General features: G+C 50.9%; 61 non-coding genes and 5 pseudogenes across 61 annotated transcripts; all 66 read right to left on the bottom strand.

Annotated features, from left to right (window-relative positions):
* Positions 1-3: 3 nt before the first annotated feature.
* Positions 4-122, bottom strand: LOC120911115. The gene has a single exon (XR_005741910.1). It is a non-coding gene; the product is annotated as a 5S ribosomal RNA (ribosomal RNA).
* Positions 123-212: 90 nt separating this feature from the next.
* On the bottom strand, positions 213-331 carry LOC120911114. Its single transcript, XR_005741909.1, has one exon. It is a non-coding gene; the product is annotated as a 5S ribosomal RNA (ribosomal RNA).
* A 90-nt stretch (positions 332-421) lies between these two features.
* On the bottom strand, positions 422-540 carry LOC120911112. Its single transcript, XR_005741907.1, has one exon. It is a non-coding gene; the product is annotated as a 5S ribosomal RNA (ribosomal RNA).
* Positions 541-630: 90 nt separating this feature from the next.
* LOC120911111 lies at positions 631-749 on the bottom strand. Its single transcript, XR_005741906.1, has one exon. It is a non-coding gene; the product is annotated as a 5S ribosomal RNA (ribosomal RNA).
* A 90-nt stretch (positions 750-839) lies between these two features.
* On the bottom strand, positions 840-958 carry LOC120911939. Its single transcript, XR_005742706.1, has one exon. It is a non-coding gene; the product is annotated as a 5S ribosomal RNA (ribosomal RNA).
* A 90-nt stretch (positions 959-1,048) lies between these two features.
* On the bottom strand, positions 1,049-1,167 carry LOC120911109. The gene has a single exon (XR_005741905.1). It is a non-coding gene; the product is annotated as a 5S ribosomal RNA (ribosomal RNA).
* Positions 1,168-1,257: 90 nt separating this feature from the next.
* On the bottom strand, positions 1,258-1,376 carry LOC120911108. Its single transcript, XR_005741904.1, has one exon. It is a non-coding gene; the product is annotated as a 5S ribosomal RNA (ribosomal RNA).
* A 90-nt stretch (positions 1,377-1,466) lies between these two features.
* LOC120911107 lies at positions 1,467-1,585 on the bottom strand. The gene has a single exon (XR_005741903.1). It is a non-coding gene; the product is annotated as a 5S ribosomal RNA (ribosomal RNA).
* Positions 1,586-1,675: 90 nt separating this feature from the next.
* On the bottom strand, positions 1,676-1,794 carry LOC120911106. The gene has a single exon (XR_005741902.1). It is a non-coding gene; the product is annotated as a 5S ribosomal RNA (ribosomal RNA).
* Positions 1,795-1,884: 90 nt separating this feature from the next.
* On the bottom strand, positions 1,885-2,003 carry LOC120911936. Its single transcript, XR_005742703.1, has one exon. It is a non-coding gene; the product is annotated as a 5S ribosomal RNA (ribosomal RNA).
* Positions 2,004-2,093: 90 nt separating this feature from the next.
* On the bottom strand, positions 2,094-2,212 carry LOC120911105. The gene has a single exon (XR_005741901.1). It is a non-coding gene; the product is annotated as a 5S ribosomal RNA (ribosomal RNA).
* Positions 2,213-2,302: 90 nt separating this feature from the next.
* On the bottom strand, positions 2,303-2,421 carry LOC120911104. The gene has a single exon (XR_005741899.1). It is a non-coding gene; the product is annotated as a 5S ribosomal RNA (ribosomal RNA).
* A 90-nt stretch (positions 2,422-2,511) lies between these two features.
* LOC120911103 lies at positions 2,512-2,630 on the bottom strand. The gene has a single exon (XR_005741898.1). It is a non-coding gene; the product is annotated as a 5S ribosomal RNA (ribosomal RNA).
* A 90-nt stretch (positions 2,631-2,720) lies between these two features.
* LOC120911102 lies at positions 2,721-2,839 on the bottom strand. The gene has a single exon (XR_005741897.1). It is a non-coding gene; the product is annotated as a 5S ribosomal RNA (ribosomal RNA).
* Positions 2,840-2,929: 90 nt separating this feature from the next.
* LOC120911100 lies at positions 2,930-3,048 on the bottom strand. The gene has a single exon (XR_005741895.1). It is a non-coding gene; the product is annotated as a 5S ribosomal RNA (ribosomal RNA).
* A 90-nt stretch (positions 3,049-3,138) lies between these two features.
* On the bottom strand, positions 3,139-3,257 carry LOC120911098. The gene has a single exon (XR_005741894.1). It is a non-coding gene; the product is annotated as a 5S ribosomal RNA (ribosomal RNA).
* A 90-nt stretch (positions 3,258-3,347) lies between these two features.
* Positions 3,348-3,466, bottom strand: LOC120911097. Its single transcript, XR_005741893.1, has one exon. It is a non-coding gene; the product is annotated as a 5S ribosomal RNA (ribosomal RNA).
* A 90-nt stretch (positions 3,467-3,556) lies between these two features.
* Positions 3,557-3,675, bottom strand: LOC120911096. Its single transcript, XR_005741892.1, has one exon. It is a non-coding gene; the product is annotated as a 5S ribosomal RNA (ribosomal RNA).
* Positions 3,676-3,765: 90 nt separating this feature from the next.
* Positions 3,766-3,884, bottom strand: LOC120911095. Its single transcript, XR_005741891.1, has one exon. It is a non-coding gene; the product is annotated as a 5S ribosomal RNA (ribosomal RNA).
* Positions 3,885-3,974: 90 nt separating this feature from the next.
* On the bottom strand, positions 3,975-4,093 carry LOC120911094. Its single transcript, XR_005741890.1, has one exon. It is a non-coding gene; the product is annotated as a 5S ribosomal RNA (ribosomal RNA).
* A 90-nt stretch (positions 4,094-4,183) lies between these two features.
* Positions 4,184-4,302, bottom strand: LOC120911093. The gene has a single exon (XR_005741888.1). It is a non-coding gene; the product is annotated as a 5S ribosomal RNA (ribosomal RNA).
* Positions 4,303-4,392: 90 nt separating this feature from the next.
* Positions 4,393-4,511, bottom strand: LOC120911092. The gene has a single exon (XR_005741887.1). It is a non-coding gene; the product is annotated as a 5S ribosomal RNA (ribosomal RNA).
* Positions 4,512-4,601: 90 nt separating this feature from the next.
* On the bottom strand, positions 4,602-4,720 carry LOC120911091. The gene has a single exon (XR_005741886.1). It is a non-coding gene; the product is annotated as a 5S ribosomal RNA (ribosomal RNA).
* A 90-nt stretch (positions 4,721-4,810) lies between these two features.
* On the bottom strand, positions 4,811-4,929 carry LOC120911090. Its single transcript, XR_005741885.1, has one exon. It is a non-coding gene; the product is annotated as a 5S ribosomal RNA (ribosomal RNA).
* Positions 4,930-5,019: 90 nt separating this feature from the next.
* Positions 5,020-5,138, bottom strand: LOC120911087. Its single transcript, XR_005741883.1, has one exon. It is a non-coding gene; the product is annotated as a 5S ribosomal RNA (ribosomal RNA).
* Positions 5,139-5,228: 90 nt separating this feature from the next.
* Positions 5,229-5,347, bottom strand: LOC120911086. The gene has a single exon (XR_005741882.1). It is a non-coding gene; the product is annotated as a 5S ribosomal RNA (ribosomal RNA).
* A 90-nt stretch (positions 5,348-5,437) lies between these two features.
* On the bottom strand, positions 5,438-5,556 carry LOC120911085. The gene has a single exon (XR_005741881.1). It is a non-coding gene; the product is annotated as a 5S ribosomal RNA (ribosomal RNA).
* A 90-nt stretch (positions 5,557-5,646) lies between these two features.
* Positions 5,647-5,765, bottom strand: LOC120911084. Its single transcript, XR_005741880.1, has one exon. It is a non-coding gene; the product is annotated as a 5S ribosomal RNA (ribosomal RNA).
* A 90-nt stretch (positions 5,766-5,855) lies between these two features.
* LOC120911083 lies at positions 5,856-5,974 on the bottom strand. The gene has a single exon (XR_005741879.1). It is a non-coding gene; the product is annotated as a 5S ribosomal RNA (ribosomal RNA).
* A 90-nt stretch (positions 5,975-6,064) lies between these two features.
* LOC120911082 lies at positions 6,065-6,183 on the bottom strand. The gene has a single exon (XR_005741877.1). It is a non-coding gene; the product is annotated as a 5S ribosomal RNA (ribosomal RNA).
* A 90-nt stretch (positions 6,184-6,273) lies between these two features.
* On the bottom strand, positions 6,274-6,392 carry LOC120911081. The gene has a single exon (XR_005741876.1). It is a non-coding gene; the product is annotated as a 5S ribosomal RNA (ribosomal RNA).
* A 90-nt stretch (positions 6,393-6,482) lies between these two features.
* Positions 6,483-6,601, bottom strand: LOC120911080. Its single transcript, XR_005741875.1, has one exon. It is a non-coding gene; the product is annotated as a 5S ribosomal RNA (ribosomal RNA).
* A 90-nt stretch (positions 6,602-6,691) lies between these two features.
* On the bottom strand, positions 6,692-6,810 carry LOC120911079. The gene has a single exon (XR_005741874.1). It is a non-coding gene; the product is annotated as a 5S ribosomal RNA (ribosomal RNA).
* Positions 6,811-6,900: 90 nt separating this feature from the next.
* LOC120911078 lies at positions 6,901-7,019 on the bottom strand. The gene has a single exon (XR_005741873.1). It is a non-coding gene; the product is annotated as a 5S ribosomal RNA (ribosomal RNA).
* Positions 7,020-7,109: 90 nt separating this feature from the next.
* On the bottom strand, positions 7,110-7,228 carry LOC120911076. Its single transcript, XR_005741870.1, has one exon. It is a non-coding gene; the product is annotated as a 5S ribosomal RNA (ribosomal RNA).
* Positions 7,229-7,318: 90 nt separating this feature from the next.
* On the bottom strand, positions 7,319-7,437 carry LOC120912057. The gene has a single exon (XR_005742819.1). It is a non-coding gene; the product is annotated as a 5S ribosomal RNA (ribosomal RNA).
* Positions 7,438-7,527: 90 nt separating this feature from the next.
* LOC120911075 lies at positions 7,528-7,646 on the bottom strand. The gene has a single exon (XR_005741869.1). It is a non-coding gene; the product is annotated as a 5S ribosomal RNA (ribosomal RNA).
* A 90-nt stretch (positions 7,647-7,736) lies between these two features.
* On the bottom strand, positions 7,737-7,855 carry LOC120911074. The gene has a single exon (XR_005741868.1). It is a non-coding gene; the product is annotated as a 5S ribosomal RNA (ribosomal RNA).
* A 90-nt stretch (positions 7,856-7,945) lies between these two features.
* LOC120911073 lies at positions 7,946-8,064 on the bottom strand. Its single transcript, XR_005741867.1, has one exon. It is a non-coding gene; the product is annotated as a 5S ribosomal RNA (ribosomal RNA).
* A 90-nt stretch (positions 8,065-8,154) lies between these two features.
* LOC120911071 lies at positions 8,155-8,273 on the bottom strand. The gene has a single exon (XR_005741866.1). It is a non-coding gene; the product is annotated as a 5S ribosomal RNA (ribosomal RNA).
* A 90-nt stretch (positions 8,274-8,363) lies between these two features.
* LOC120911070 lies at positions 8,364-8,482 on the bottom strand. Its single transcript, XR_005741865.1, has one exon. It is a non-coding gene; the product is annotated as a 5S ribosomal RNA (ribosomal RNA).
* Positions 8,483-8,572: 90 nt separating this feature from the next.
* LOC120912298 lies at positions 8,573-8,697 on the bottom strand (annotated as a pseudogene).
* Positions 8,698-8,787: 90 nt separating this feature from the next.
* Positions 8,788-8,906, bottom strand: LOC120911069. The gene has a single exon (XR_005741864.1). It is a non-coding gene; the product is annotated as a 5S ribosomal RNA (ribosomal RNA).
* A 90-nt stretch (positions 8,907-8,996) lies between these two features.
* Positions 8,997-9,115, bottom strand: LOC120911068. Its single transcript, XR_005741863.1, has one exon. It is a non-coding gene; the product is annotated as a 5S ribosomal RNA (ribosomal RNA).
* Positions 9,116-9,205: 90 nt separating this feature from the next.
* Positions 9,206-9,324, bottom strand: LOC120911908. Its single transcript, XR_005742677.1, has one exon. It is a non-coding gene; the product is annotated as a 5S ribosomal RNA (ribosomal RNA).
* Positions 9,325-9,414: 90 nt separating this feature from the next.
* LOC120911067 lies at positions 9,415-9,533 on the bottom strand. Its single transcript, XR_005741862.1, has one exon. It is a non-coding gene; the product is annotated as a 5S ribosomal RNA (ribosomal RNA).
* Positions 9,534-9,623: 90 nt separating this feature from the next.
* Positions 9,624-9,742, bottom strand: LOC120911993. The gene has a single exon (XR_005742759.1). It is a non-coding gene; the product is annotated as a 5S ribosomal RNA (ribosomal RNA).
* A 90-nt stretch (positions 9,743-9,832) lies between these two features.
* LOC120911066 lies at positions 9,833-9,951 on the bottom strand. The gene has a single exon (XR_005741860.1). It is a non-coding gene; the product is annotated as a 5S ribosomal RNA (ribosomal RNA).
* Positions 9,952-10,041: 90 nt separating this feature from the next.
* LOC120912060 lies at positions 10,042-10,160 on the bottom strand. Its single transcript, XR_005742822.1, has one exon. It is a non-coding gene; the product is annotated as a 5S ribosomal RNA (ribosomal RNA).
* Positions 10,161-10,250: 90 nt separating this feature from the next.
* Positions 10,251-10,369, bottom strand: LOC120911064. The gene has a single exon (XR_005741858.1). It is a non-coding gene; the product is annotated as a 5S ribosomal RNA (ribosomal RNA).
* A 90-nt stretch (positions 10,370-10,459) lies between these two features.
* On the bottom strand, positions 10,460-10,578 carry LOC120911063. The gene has a single exon (XR_005741857.1). It is a non-coding gene; the product is annotated as a 5S ribosomal RNA (ribosomal RNA).
* Positions 10,579-10,668: 90 nt separating this feature from the next.
* LOC120911062 lies at positions 10,669-10,787 on the bottom strand. The gene has a single exon (XR_005741856.1). It is a non-coding gene; the product is annotated as a 5S ribosomal RNA (ribosomal RNA).
* Positions 10,788-10,877: 90 nt separating this feature from the next.
* LOC120911980 lies at positions 10,878-10,996 on the bottom strand. Its single transcript, XR_005742746.1, has one exon. It is a non-coding gene; the product is annotated as a 5S ribosomal RNA (ribosomal RNA).
* Positions 10,997-11,086: 90 nt separating this feature from the next.
* On the bottom strand, positions 11,087-11,205 carry LOC120911060. The gene has a single exon (XR_005741855.1). It is a non-coding gene; the product is annotated as a 5S ribosomal RNA (ribosomal RNA).
* Positions 11,206-11,295: 90 nt separating this feature from the next.
* LOC120911059 lies at positions 11,296-11,414 on the bottom strand. The gene has a single exon (XR_005741854.1). It is a non-coding gene; the product is annotated as a 5S ribosomal RNA (ribosomal RNA).
* Positions 11,415-11,504: 90 nt separating this feature from the next.
* LOC120911058 lies at positions 11,505-11,623 on the bottom strand. The gene has a single exon (XR_005741853.1). It is a non-coding gene; the product is annotated as a 5S ribosomal RNA (ribosomal RNA).
* A 90-nt stretch (positions 11,624-11,713) lies between these two features.
* On the bottom strand, positions 11,714-11,832 carry LOC120911057. The gene has a single exon (XR_005741852.1). It is a non-coding gene; the product is annotated as a 5S ribosomal RNA (ribosomal RNA).
* A 90-nt stretch (positions 11,833-11,922) lies between these two features.
* LOC120911056 lies at positions 11,923-12,041 on the bottom strand. Its single transcript, XR_005741851.1, has one exon. It is a non-coding gene; the product is annotated as a 5S ribosomal RNA (ribosomal RNA).
* Positions 12,042-12,131: 90 nt separating this feature from the next.
* Positions 12,132-12,250, bottom strand: LOC120911055. The gene has a single exon (XR_005741850.1). It is a non-coding gene; the product is annotated as a 5S ribosomal RNA (ribosomal RNA).
* Positions 12,251-12,340: 90 nt separating this feature from the next.
* On the bottom strand, positions 12,341-12,449 carry LOC120912354 (annotated as a pseudogene).
* Positions 12,450-12,539: 90 nt separating this feature from the next.
* Positions 12,540-12,658, bottom strand: LOC120912030. Its single transcript, XR_005742793.1, has one exon. It is a non-coding gene; the product is annotated as a 5S ribosomal RNA (ribosomal RNA).
* A 90-nt stretch (positions 12,659-12,748) lies between these two features.
* LOC120911054 lies at positions 12,749-12,867 on the bottom strand. Its single transcript, XR_005741849.1, has one exon. It is a non-coding gene; the product is annotated as a 5S ribosomal RNA (ribosomal RNA).
* Positions 12,868-12,967: 100 nt separating this feature from the next.
* On the bottom strand, positions 12,968-13,086 carry LOC120911994. The gene has a single exon (XR_005742760.1). It is a non-coding gene; the product is annotated as a 5S ribosomal RNA (ribosomal RNA).
* A 100-nt stretch (positions 13,087-13,186) lies between these two features.
* LOC120912314 lies at positions 13,187-13,305 on the bottom strand (annotated as a pseudogene).
* Positions 13,306-13,399: 94 nt separating this feature from the next.
* On the bottom strand, positions 13,400-13,518 carry LOC120912394 (annotated as a pseudogene).
* Positions 13,519-13,611: 93 nt separating this feature from the next.
* On the bottom strand, positions 13,612-13,720 carry LOC120912435 (annotated as a pseudogene).
* Positions 13,721-14,251: the final 531 nt, after the last annotated feature.

Genomic DNA, 14,251 nt, shown 5'->3' with positions numbered 1-14,251 from the left:
AAAAGCCTACAGCACCTGGTATTCCCAGGCGGTCTCCCATCCAGGTACTAACCAGGCCCGACCCTGCTTAGCCTCCGAGATCAGACGAGATCGGGCGCTTTCAAGGTGATGTGGCCGTAGGCGATAACCATGGCTGTCCTTAACTCTCTTGAAGATAGCATGGAAGAAAGACTGGGGGAAAAAAGAGATTCAAGACTCCACCAAAACAAAAAAGCCTACAGCACCTGGTATTCCCAGGCGGTCTCCCATCCAGGTACTAACCAGGCCCGACCCTGCTTAGCCTCCGAGATCAGACGAGATCGGGCGCTTTCAAGGTGATGTGGCCGTAGGCGATAACCATGGCTGTCCTTAACTCTCTTGAAGATAGCATGGAAGAAAGACTGGGGGAAAAAAGAGATTCAAGACTCCACCAAAACAAAAAAGCCTACAGCACCTGGTATTCCCAGGCGGTCTCCCATCCAGGTACTAACCAGGCCCGACCCTGCTTAGCCTCCGAGATCAGACGAGATCGGGCGCTTTCAAGGTGATGTGGCCGTAGGCGATAACCATGGCTGTCCTTAACTCTCTTGAAGATAGCATGGAAGAAAGACTGGGGGAAAAAAGAGATTCAAGACTCCACCAAAACAAAAAAGCCTACAGCACCTGGTATTCCCAGGCGGTCTCCCATCCAGGTACTAACCAGGCCCGACCCTGCTTAGCCTCCGAGATCAGACGAGATCGGGCGCTTTCAAGGTGATGTGGCCGTAGGCGATAACCATGGCTGTCCTTAACTCTCTTGAAGATAGCATGGAAGAAAGACTGGGGGAAAAAAGAGATTCAAGACTCCACCAAAACAAAAAAGCCTACAGCACCTGGTATTCCCAGGCGGTCTCCCATCCAGGTACTAACCAGGCCCGACCCTGCTTCGCCTCCGAGATCAGACGAGATCGGGCGCTTTCAAGGTGATGTGGCCGTAGGCGATAACCATGGCTGTCCTTAACTCTCTTGAAGATAGCATGGAAGAAAGACTGGGGGAAAAAAGAGATTCAAGACTCCACCAAAACAAAAAAGCCTACAGCACCTGGTATTCCCAGGCGGTCTCCCATCCAGGTACTAACCAGGCCCGACCCTGCTTAGCCTCCGAGATCAGACGAGATCGGGCGCTTTCAAGGTGATGTGGCCGTAGGCGATAACCATGGCTGTCCTTAACTCTCTTGAAGATAGCATGGAAGAAAGACTGGGGGAAAAAAGAGATTCAAGACTCCACCAAAACAAAAAAGCCTACAGCACCTGGTATTCCCAGGCGGTCTCCCATCCAGGTACTAACCAGGCCCGACCCTGCTTAGCCTCCGAGATCAGACGAGATCGGGCGCTTTCAAGGTGATGTGGCCGTAGGCGATAACCATGGCTGTCCTTAACTCTCTTGAAGATAGCATGGAAGAAAGACTGGGGGAAAAAAGAGATTCAAGACTCCACCAAAACAAAAAAGCCTACAGCACCTGGTATTCCCAGGCGGTCTCCCATCCAGGTACTAACCAGGCCCGACCCTGCTTAGCCTCCGAGATCAGACGAGATCGGGCGCTTTCAAGGTGATGTGGCCGTAGGCGATAACCATGGCTGTCCTTAACTCTCTTGAAGATAGCATGGAAGAAAGACTGGGGGAAAAAAGAGATTCAAGACTCCACCAAAACAAAAAAGCCTACAGCACCTGGTATTCCCAGGCGGTCTCCCATCCAGGTACTAACCAGGCCCGACCCTGCTTAGCCTCCGAGATCAGACGAGATCGGGCGCTTTCAAGGTGATGTGGCCGTAGGCGATAACCATGGCTGTCCTTAACTCTCTTGAAGATAGCATGGAAGAAAGACTGGGGGAAAAAAGAGATTCAAGACTCCACCAAAACAAAAAAACCTACAGCACCTGGTATTCCCAGGCGGTCTCCCATCCAGGTACTAACCAGGCCCGACCCTGCTTAGCCTCCGAGATCAGACGAGATCGGGCGCTTTCAAGGTGATGTGGCCGTAGGCGATAACCATGGCTGTCCTTAACTCTCTTGAAGATAGCATGGAAGAAAGACTGGGGGAAAAAAGAGATTCAAGACTCCACCAAAACAAAAAAGCCTACAGCACCTGGTATTCCCAGGCGGTCTCCCATCCAGGTACTAACCAGGCCCGACCCTGCTTAGCCTCCGAGATCAGACGAGATCGGGCGCTTTCAAGGTGATGTGGCCGTAGGCGATAACCATGGCTGTCCTTAACTCTCTTGAAGATAGCATGGAAGAAAGACTGGGGGAAAAAAGAGATTCAAGCCTCCACCAAAACAAAAAAGCCTACAGCACCTGGTATTCCCAGGCGGTCTCCCATCCAGGTACTAACCAGGCCCGACCCTGCTTAGCCTCCGAGATCAGACGAGATCGGGCGCTTTCAAGGTGATGTGGCCGTAGGCGATAACCATGGCTGTCCTTAACTCTCTTGAAGATAGCATGGAAGAAAGACTGGGGGAAAAAAGAGATTCAAGACTCCACCAAAACAAAAAAGCCTACAGCACCTGGTATTCCCAGGCGGTCTCCCATCCAGGTACTAACCAGGCCCGACCCTGCTTAGCCTCCGAGATCAGACGAGATCGGGCGCTTTCAAGGTGATGTGGCCGTAGGCGATAACCATGGCTGTCCTTAACTCTCTTGAAGATAGCATGGAAGAAAGACTGGGGGAAAAAAGAGATTCAAGACTCCACCAAAACAAAAAAGCCTACAGCACCTGGTATTCCCAGGCGGTCTCCCATCCAGGTACTAACCAGGCCCGACCCTGCTTAGCCTCCGAGATCAGACGAGATCGGGCGCTTTCAAGGTGATGTGGCCGTAGGCGATAACCATGGCTGTCCTTAACTCTCTTGAAGATAGCATGGAAGAAAGACTGGGGGAAAAAAGAGATTCAAGACTCCACCAAAACAAAAAAGCCTACAGCACCTGGTATTCCCAGGCGGTCTCCCATCCAGGTACTAACCAGGCCCGACCCTGCTTAGCCTCCGAGATCAGACGAGATCGGGCGCTTTCAAGGTGATGTGGCCGTAGGCGATAACCATGGCTGTCCTTAACTCTCTTGAAGATAGCATGGAAGAAAGACTGGGGGAAAAAAGAGATTCAAGCCTCCACCAAAACAAAAAAGCCTACAGCACCTGGTATTCCCAGGCGGTCTCCCATCCAGGTACTAACCAGGCCCGACCCTGCTTAGCCTCCGAGATCAGACGAGATCGGGCGCTTTCAAGGTGATGTGGCCGTAGGCGATAACCATGGCTGTCCTTAACTCTCTTGAAGATAGCATGGAAGAAAGACTGGGGGAAAAAAGAGATTCAAGACTCCACCAAAACAAAAAAGCCTACAGCACCTGGTATTCCCAGGCGGTCTCCCATCCAGGTACTAACCAGGCCCGACCCTGCTTAGCCTCCGAGATCAGACGAGATCGGGCGCTTTCAAGGTGATGTGGCCGTAGGCGATAACCATGGCTGTCCTTAACTCTCTTGAAGATAGCATGGAAGAAAGACTGGGGGAAAAAAGAGATTCAAGACTCCACCAAAACAAAAAAGCCTACAGCACCTGGTATTCCCAGGCGGTCTCCCATCCAGGTACTAACCAGGCCCGACCCTGCTTAGCCTCCGAGATCAGACGAGATCGGGCGCTTTCAAGGTGATGTGGCCGTAGGCGATAACCATGGCTGTCCTTAACTCTCTTGAAGATAGCATGGAAGAAAGACTGGGGGAAAAAAGAGATTCAAGACTCCACCAAAACAAAAAAGCCTACAGCACCTGGTATTCCCAGGCGGTCTCCCATCCAGGTACTAACCAGGCCCGACCCTGCTTAGCCTCCGAGATCAGACGAGATCGGGCGCTTTCAAGGTGATGTGGCCGTAGGCGATAACCATGGCTGTCCTTAACTCTCTTGAAGATAGCATGGAAGAAAGACTGGGGGAAAAAAGAGATTCAAGACTCCACCAAAACAAAAAAGCCTACAGCACCTGGTATTCCCAGGCGGTCTCCCATCCAGGTACTAACCAGGCCCGACCCTGCTTAGCCTCCGAGATCAGACGAGATCGGGCGCTTTCAAGGTGATGTGGCCGTAGGCGATAACCATGGCTGTCCTTAACTCTCTTGAAGATAGCATGGAAGAAAGACTGGGGGAAAAAAGAGATTCAAGACTCCACCAAAACAAAAAAGCCTACAGCACCTGGTATTCCCAGGCGGTCTCCCATCCAGGTACTAACCAGGCCCGACCCTGCTTAGCCTCCGAGATCAGACGAGATCGGGCGCTTTCAAGGTGATGTGGCCGTAGGCGATAACCATGGCTGTCCTTAACTCTCTTGAAGATAGCATGGAAGAAAGACTGGGGGAAAAAAGAGATTCAAGACTCCACCAAAACAAAAAAGCCTACAGCACCTGGTATTCCCAGGCGGTCTCCCATCCAGGTACTAACCAGGCCCGACCCTGCTTAGCCTCCGAGATCAGACGAGATCGGGCGCTTTCAAGGTGATGTGGCCGTAGGCGATAACCATGGCTGTCCTTAACTCTCTTGAAGATAGCATGGAAGAAAGACTGGGGGAAAAAAGAGATTCAAGACTCCACCAAAACAAAAAAGCCTACAGCACCTGGTATTCCCAGGCGGTCTCCCATCCAGGTACTAACCAGGCCCGACCCTGCTTAGCCTCCGAGATCAGACGAGATCGGGCGCTTTCAAGGTGATGTGGCCGTAGGCGATAACCATGGCTGTCCTTAACTCTCTTGAAGATAGCATGGAAGAAAGACTGGGGGAAAAAAGAGATTCAAGACTCCACCAAAACAAAAAAGCCTACAGCACCTGGTATTCCCAGGCGGTCTCCCATCCAGGTACTAACCAGGCCCGACCCTGCTTAGCCTCCGAGATCAGACGAGATCGGGCGCTTTCAAGGTGATGTGGCCGTAGGCGATAACCATGGCTGTCCTTAACTCTCTTGAAGATAGCATGGAAGAAAGACTGGGGGAAAAAAGAGATTCAAGACTCCACCAAAACAAAAAAGCCTACAGCACCTGGTATTCCCAGGCGGTCTCCCATCCAGGTACTAACCAGGCCCGACCCTGCTTAGCCTCCGAGATCAGACGAGATCGGGCGCTTTCAAGGTGATGTGGCCGTAGGCGATAACCATGGCTGTCCTTAACTCTCTTGAAGATAGCATGGAAGAAAGACTGGGGGAAAAAAGAGATTCAAGACTCCACCAAAACAAAAAAGCCTACAGCACCTGGTATTCCCAGGCGGTCTCCCATCCAGGTACTAACCAGGCCCGACCCTGCTTAGCCTCCGAGATCAGACGAGATCGGGCGCTTTCAAGGTGATGTGGCCGTAGGCGATAACCATGGCTGTCCTTAACTCTCTTGAAGATAGCATGGAAGAAAGACTGGGGGAAAAAAGAGATTCAAGACTCCACCAAAACAAAAAAGCCTACAGCACCTGGTATTCCCAGGCGGTCTCCCATCCAGGTACTAACCAGGCCCGACCCTGCTTAGCCTCCGAGATCAGACGAGATCGGGCGCTTTCAAGGTGATGTGGCCGTAGGCGATAACCATGGCTGTCCTTAACTCTCTTGAAGATAGCATGGAAGAAAGACTGGGGGAAAAAAGAGATTCAAGACTCCACCAAAACAAAAAAGCCTACAGCACCTGGTATTCCCAGGCGGTCTCCCATCCAGGTACTAACCAGGCCCGACCCTGCTTAGCCTCCGAGATCAGACGAGATCGGGCGCTTTCAAGGTGATGTGGCCGTAGGCGATAACCATGGCTGTCCTTAACTCTCTTGAAGATAGCATGGAAGAAAGACTGGGGGAAAAAAGAGATTCAAGACTCCACCAAAACAAAAAAGCCTACAGCACCTGGTATTCCCAGGCGGTCTCCCATCCAGGTACTAACCAGGCCCGACCCTGCTTAGCCTCCGAGATCAGACGAGATCGGGCGCTTTCAAGGTGATGTGGCCGTAGGCGATAACCATGGCTGTCCTTAACTCTCTTGAAGATAGCATGGAAGAAAGACTGGGGGAAAAAAGAGATTCAAGACTCCACCAAAACAAAAAAGCCTACAGCACCTGGTATTCCCAGGCGGTCTCCCATCCAGGTACTAACCAGGCCCGACCCTGCTTAGCCTCCGAGATCAGACGAGATCGGGCGCTTTCAAGGTGATGTGGCCGTAGGCGATAACCATGGCTGTCCTTAACTCTCTTGAAGATAGCATGGAAGAAAGACTGGGGGAAAAAAGAGATTCAAGACTCCACCAAAACAAAAAAGCCTACAGCACCTGGTATTCCCAGGCGGTCTCCCATCCAGGTACTAACCAGGCCCGACCCTGCTTAGCCTCCGAGATCAGACGAGATCGGGCGCTTTCAAGGTGATGTGGCCGTAGGCGATAACCATGGCTGTCCTTAACTCTCTTGAAGATAGCATGGAAGAAAGACTGGGGGAAAAAAGAGATTCAAGACTCCACCAAAACAAAAAAGCCTACAGCACCTGGTATTCCCAGGCGGTCTCCCATCCAGGTACTAACCAGGCCCGACCCTGCTTAGCCTCCGAGATCAGACGAGATCGGGCGCTTTCAAGGTGATGTGGCCGTAGGCGATAACCATGGCTGTCCTTAACTCTCTTGAAGATAGCATGGAAGAAAGAATGGGGGAAAAAAGAGATTCAAGACTCCACCAAAACAAAAAAGCCTACAGCACCTGGTATTCCCAGGCGGTCTCCCATCCAGGTACTAACCAGGCCCGACCCTGCTTAGCCTCCGAGATCAGACGAGATCGGGCGCTTTCAAGGTGATGTGGCCGTAGGCGATAACCATGGCTGTCCTTAACTCTCTTGAAGATAGCATGGAAGAAAGACTGGGGGAAAAAAGAGATTCAAGACTCCACCAAAACAAAAAAGCCTACAGCACCTGGTATTCCCAGGCGGTCTCCCATCCAGGTACTAACCAGGCCCGACCCTGCTTAGCCTCCGAGATCAGACGAGATCGGGCGCTTTCAAGGTGATGTGGCCGTAGGCGATAACCATGGCTGTCCTTAACTCTCTTGAAGATAGCATGGAAGAAAGACTGGGGGAAAAAAGAGATTCAAGACTCCACCAAAACAAAAAAGCCTACAGCACCTGGTATTCCCAGGCGGTCTCCCATCCAGGTACTAACCAGGCCCGACCCTGCTTAGCCTCCGAGATCAGACGAGATCGGGCGCTTTCAAGGTGATGTGGCCGTAGGCGATAACCATGGCTGTCCTTAACTCTCTTGAAGATAGCATGGAAGAAAGACTGGGGGAAAAAAGAGATTCAAGACTCCACCAAAACAAAAAAGCCTACAGCACCTGGTATTCCCAGGCGGTCTCCCATCCAGGTACTAACCAGGCCCGACCCTGCTTAGCCTCCGAGATCAGACGAGATCGTGCGCTTTCAAGGTGATGTGGCCGTAGGCGATAACCATGGCTGTCCTTAACTCTCTTGAAGATAGCATGGAAGAAAGACTGGGGGAAAAAAGAGATTCAAGACTCCACCAAAACAAAAAAGCCTACAGCACCTGGTATTCCCAGGCGGTCTCCCATCCAGGTACTAACCAGGCCCGACCCTGCTTAGCCTCCGAGATCAGACGAGATCGGGCGCTTTCAAGGTGATGTGGCCGTAGGCGATAACCATGGCTGTCCTTAACTCTCTTGAAGATAGCATGGAAGAAAGACTGGGGGAAAAAAGAGATTCAAGACTCCACCAAAACAAAAAAGCCTACAGCACCTGGTATTCCCAGGCGGTCTCCCATCCAGGTACTAACCAGGCCCGACCCTGCTTAGCCTCCGAGATCAGACGAGATCGGGCGCTTTCAAGGTGATGTGGCCGTAGGCGATAACCATGGCTGTCCTTAACTCTCTTGAAGATAGCATGGAAGAAAGACTGGGGGAAAAAAGAGATTCAAGACTCCACCAAAACAAAAAAGCCTACAGCACCTGGTATTCCCAGGCGGTCTCCCATCCAGGTACTAACCAGGCCCGACCCTGCTTAGCCTCCGAGATCAGACGAGATCGGGCGCTTTCAAGGTGATGTGGCCGTAGGCGATAACCATGGCTGTCCTTAACTCTCTTGAAGATAGCATGGAAGAAAGACTGGGGGAAAAAAGAGATTCAAGACTCCACCAAAACAAAAGAGCCTACAGCACCTGGTATTCCCAGGCGGTCTCCCATCCAGGTACTAACCAGGCCCGACCCTGCTTAGCCTCCGAGATCAGACGAGATCGGGCGCTTTCAAGGTGATGTGGCCGTAGGCGATAACCATGGCTGTCATTAACTCTCTTGAAGATAGCATGGAAGAAAGACTGGGGGAAAAAAGAGATTCAAGACTCCACCAAAACAAAAAAGCCTACAGCACCTGGTATTCCCAGGCGGTCTCCCATCCAGGTACTAACCAGGCCCGACCCTGCTTAGCCTCCGAGATCAGACGAGATCGGGCGCTTTCAAGGTGATGTGGCCGTAGGCGTTAACCATGGCTGTCCTTAACTCTCTTGAAGATAGCATGGAAGAAAGACTGGGGGAAAAAAGAGATTCAAGACTCCACCAAAACAAAAAAGCCTACAGCACCTGGTATTCCCAGGCGGTCTCCCATCCAGGTACTAACCAGGCCCGACCCTGCTTAGCCTCCGAGATCAGACGAGATCGGGCGCTTTCAAGGTGATGGTGATGTGGCCGTAGGCGATAACCATGGCTGTCCTTAACTCTCTTGAAGATAGCATGGAAGAAAGACTGGGGGAAAAAAGAGATTCAAGACTCCACCAAAACAAAAAAGCCTACAGCACCTGGTATTCCCAGGCGGTCTCCCATCCAGGTACTAACCAGGCCCGACCCTGCTTAGCCTCCGAGATCAGACGAGATCGGGCGCTTTCAAGGTGATGTGGCCGTAGGCGATAACCATGGCTGTCCTTAACTCTCTTGAAGATAGCATGGAAGAAAGACTGGGGGAAAAAAGAGATTCAAGACTCCACCAAAACAAAAAAGCCTACAGCACCTGGTATTCCCAGGCGGTCTCCCATCCAGGTACTAACCAGGCCCGACCCTGCTTAGCCTCCGAGATCAGACGAGATCGGGCGCTTTCAAGGTGATGTGGCCGTAGGCGATAACCATGGCCGTCCTTAACTCTCTTGAAGATAGCATGGAAGAAAGACTGGGGGAAAAAAGAGATTCAAGACTCCACCAAAACAAAAAAGCCTACAGCACCTGGTATTCCCAGGCGGTCTCCCATCCAGGTACTAACCAGGCCCGACCCTGCTTAGCCTCCAAGATCAGACGAGATCGGGCGCTTTCAGGGTGATGTGGCCGTAGGCGATAACCATGGCTGTCCTTAACTCTCTTGAAGATAGCATGGAAGAAAGACTGGGGGAAAAAAGAGATTCAAGACTCCACCAAAACAAAAAAGCCTACAGCACCTGGTATTCCCAGGCGGTCTCCCATCCAGGTACTAACCAGGCCCGACCCTGCTTAGCCTCCGAGATCAGACGAGATCGGGCGCTTTCAAGGTGATGTGGCCGTAGGCGATAACCATGGCTGTCCTTAACTCTCTTGAAGATAGCATGGAAGAAAGACTGGGGGAAAAAAGAGATTCAAGACTCCACCAAAACAAAAAAGCCTACAGCACCTGGTATTCCCAGGCGGCCTCCCATCCAGGTACTAACCAGGCCCGACCCTGCTTAGCCTCCGAGATCAGACGAGATCGGGCGCTTTCAAGGTGATGTGGCTGTAGGCGATAACCATGGCTGTCCTTAACTCTCTTGAAGATAGCATGGAAGAAAGACTGGGGGAAAAAAGAGATTCAAGACTCCACCAAAACAAAAAAGCCTACAGCACCTGGTATTCCCAGGCGGTCTCCCATCCAGGTACTAACCAGGCCCGACCCTGCTTAGCCTCCGAGATCAGACGAGATCGGGCGCTTTCAAGGTGATGTGGCCGTAGGCGATAACCATGGCTGTCCTTAACTCTCTTGAAGATAGCATGGAAGAAAGACTGGGGGAAAAAAGAGATTCAAGACTCCACCAAAACAAAAAAGCCTACAGCACCTGGTATTCCCAGGCGGTCTCCCATCCAGGTACTAACCAGGCCTGACCCTGCTTAGCCTCCGAGATCAGACGAGATCGGGCGCTTTCAAGGTGATGTGGCCGTAGGCGATAACCATGGCTGTCCTTAACTCTCTTGAAGATAGCATGGAAGAAAGACTGGGGGAAAAAAGAGATTCAAGACTCCACCAAAACAAAAAAGCCTACAGCACCTGGTATTCCCAGGCGGTCTCCCATCCAGGTACTAACCAGGCCCGACCCTGCTTAGCCTCCGAGATCAGACGAGATCGGGCGCTTTCAAGGTGATGTGGCCGTAGGCGATAACCATGGCTGTCCTTAACTCTCTTGAAGATAGCATGGAAGAAAGACTGGGGGAAAAAAGAGATTCAAGACTCCACCAAAACAAAAAAGCCTACAGCACCTGGTATTCCCAGGCGGTCTCCCATCCAGGTACTAACCAGGCCCGACCCTGCTTAGCCTCCGAGATCAGACGAGATCGGGCGCTTTCAAGGTGATGTGGCCGTAGGCGATAACCATGGCTGTCCTTAACTCTCTTGAAGATAGCATGGAAGAAAGACTGGGGGAAAAAAGAGATTCAAGACTCCACCAAAACAAAAAAGCCTACAGCACCTGGTATTCCCAGGCGGTCTCCCATCCAGGTACTAACCAGGCCCGACCCTGCTTAGCCTCCGAGATCAGACGAGATCGGGCGCTTTCAAGGTGATGTGGCCGTAGGCGATAACCATGGCTGTCCTTAACTCTCTTGAAGATAGCATGGAAGAAAGACTGGGGGAAAAAAGAGATTCAAGACTCCACCAAAACAAAAAAGCCTACAGCACCTGGTATTCCCAGGCGGTCTCCCATCCAGGTACTAACCAGGCCCGACCCTGCTTAGCCTCCGAGATCAGACGAGATCGGGTGCTTTCAAGGTGATGTGGCCGTAGGCGATAACCATGGCTGTCCTTAACTCTCTTGAAGATAGCATGGAAGAAAGACTGGGGGAAAAAAGAGATTCAAGACTCCACCAAAACAAAAAAGCCTACAGCACCTGGTATTCCCAGGCGGTCTCCCATCCAGGTACTAACCAGGCCCGACCCTGCTTAGCCTCCGAGATCAGACGAGATCGGGCGCTTTCAAGGTGATGTGGCCGTAGGCGATAGCCATGGCTGTCCTTAACTCTCTTGAAGATAGCATGGAAGAAAGACTGGGGGAAAAAAGAGATTCAAGACTCCACCAAAACAAAAAAGCCTACAGCACCTGGTATTCCCAGGCGGTCTCCCATCCAGGTACTAACCAGGCCCGACCCTGCTTAGCCTCCGAGATCAGACGAGATCGGGCGCTTTCAAGGTGATGTGGCCGTAGGCGATAACCATGGCTGTCCTTAACTCTCTTGAAGATAGCATGGAAGAAAGACTGGGGGAAAAAAGAGATTCAAGACTCCACCAAAACAAAAAAGCCTACAGCACCTGGTATTCCCAGGCGGTCTCCCATCCAGGTACTAACCAGGCCCGACCCTGCTTAGCCTCCGAGATCAGACGAGATCGGGCGCTTTCAAGGTGATGTGGCCGTAGGCGATAACCATGGCTGTCCTTAACTCTCTTGAAGATAGCATGGAAGAAAGACTGGGGGAAAAAAGAGATTCAAGACTCCACCAAAACAAAAAAGCCTACAGCACCTGGTATTCCCAGGCGGTCTCCCATCCAGGTACTAACCAGGCCCGACCCTGCTTAGCCTCCGAGATCAGACGAGATCGGGCGCTTTCAAGGTGATGTGGCCGTAGGCGATAACCATGGCTGTCCTTAACTCTCTTGAAGATAGCATGGAAGAAAGACTGGGGGAAAAAAGAGATTCAAGACTCCACCAAAACAAAAAAGCCTACAGCACCTGGTATTCCCAGGCGGTCTCCCATCCAGGTACTAACCAGGCCCGACCCTGCTTAGCCTCCGAGATCAGACGAGATCGGGCGCTTTCAAGGTGATGTGGCCGTAGGCGATAACCATGGCTGTCCTTAACTCTCTTGAAGATAGCATGGAAGAAAGACTGGGGGAAAAAAGAGATTCAAGACTCCACCAAAACAAAAAAGCCTACAGCACCTGGTATTCCCAGGCGGTCTCCCATCCAGGTACTAACCAGGCCCGACCCTGCTTAGCCTCCGAGATCAGACGAGATCGGGCGCTTTCAAGGTGATGTGGCCGTAGGCGATAACCATGGCTGTCCTTAACTCTCTTGAAGATAGCATGGAAGAAAGACTGGGGGAAAAAAGAGATTCAAGACTCCACCAAAACAAAAAAGCCTACAGCACCTGGTATTCCCAGGCGGTCTCCCATCCAGGTACTAACCAGGCCCGACCCTGCTTAGCCTCCGAGATCGGGCGCTTTCAAGGTGATGTGGCCGTAGGCGATAACCATGGCTGTCCTTAACTCTCTTGAAGATAGCATGGAAGAAAGACTGGGGGAAAAAAGAGATTCAAGACTCCACCAAAACAAAAGAGCCTACAGCACCTGGTATTCCCAGGCGGTCTCCCATCCAGGTACTAACCAGGCCCGACCCTGCTTAGCCTCCGAGATCAGACGAGATCGGGCGCTTTCAAGGTGATGTGGCCGTGGGCGATAACCATGGCTGTCCTTAACTCTCTTGAAGATAGCATGGAAGAAAGACTGGGGGGAAAAAGAGATTCAAGACTCCACCAAAACAAAAAAGCCTACAGCACCTGGTATTCCCAGGCGGTCTCCCATCCAGGTACTAACCAGGCCCGACCCTGCTTAGCCTCCGAGATCAGACGAGATCGGGCGCTTTCAAGGTGATGTGGCCGTAGGCGATAACCATGGCTGTCCTTAACTCTCTTGAAGATAGCATGGAAGAAAGACTGGGGGAAAAAAGAGATTCAAGGACTCCACCACAACAACCAAAACAAAAAAGCCTACAGCACCTGGTATTCCCAGGCGGTCTCCCATCCAGGTACTAACCAGGCCCGACCCTGCTTAGCCTCCGAGATCAGACGAGTTCGGGCGCTTTCAGGGTGATGTGGCCGTAAGCGATAACCATGGCTGTCCTTAACTCTCTTGAAGATAGCATGGAAGAAAGACTGGGGAAAAAAAGAGATTCAAGGACTCCACCACAACAACCAAAACAAAAAAGCCTATAGCACCTGGTATTCCCAGGTGGTCTCCCATCCAGGTACTAAACAGGCCCGACCTTGCTTAGCCTCCGAGATCAGACTAAATCGGGCGCTTTCAAGGTGATGTGGCCGTAGGCGATAACCATGGCTGTCCTTAAATCTCTTGAAGATAGCATGGAAGAAAGACTCGGGGGAAAAAAAGAGATTCAAGGACTCCACCACAACAAAAAAAGCCTACAGCACCTGGTATTCCCAGGTGGTCTCCCATCCAGGTACTAACCAGGCCCGACCCTGCTTAGCCTCCAAAATCAGTCAAGATCGGGCGCTTTCAAGGTGACGTGGCCGTAGCCGAAAACCATGGCTGGCCTTAACTCTCTTGAAGATAGCTTGGAAGAAAGACTAGAAGAAAAGATTCAAGTACTCCACCACAAAAAAAAAAAAAAAGCCTACAGCACCTGGTATTCCCAGGCGGTCTCCCATCCAGGTACTAACCAGGCACGACCCTACTTAGCCTCCGAGATCAGACGCTTTCAGGGTGAAGTGGCTGTAGGTGATGACCATGCCTGGCCTTAACTCTCTTGAACATAGCTTGGGAGAAGACTAGAAAAAAAAAAGATTCAAGGACTCCACCCAAAAAAAAAAAAAATAAACAAAATCTGAAACCCTGTCCTGAAAAATGACCATTCAAATAAAATAAGGTTTGTGGTGAGTATGTTTCTGTGTGTTTTTTTTTTTTTTTTTTGTATTGTCTAAAAATAAATCCACCGCTCGGCGCTCACTAATCTACAAATAGCCAAAATTTTCTATCAAGATTCACCTCAAGTTACACTATTTTAGGATTTTCAGCAAAGTTCTTGTTACTGAAATTATCACTTATATTCTAGATAGAAGGATACAAAGCAAACATGATACCTGAGTAGACTATATAGCTGTGTAGTAACACAGATCGATAAACGTACTCAACGTATCTGGATACCAATATATGTATCATAGTGACCAGATAATAATATATAGAACATCAAACATGAAATTGTGTAATCAGCTGAGACATTTGTATGTATAACAATTTCTGCCATCACATCA

Source organism: Rana temporaria, chromosome 8, assembly GCF_905171775.1.
Source record: "Rana temporaria chromosome 8, aRanTem1.1, whole genome shotgun sequence".
Lineage (NCBI taxonomy): Eukaryota > Metazoa > Chordata > Amphibia > Anura > Ranidae > Rana > Rana temporaria.
The sequence above is the reverse complement of the archived record's forward strand: the minus strand, read 5'-3'. Positions and strand labels throughout refer to the sequence as shown.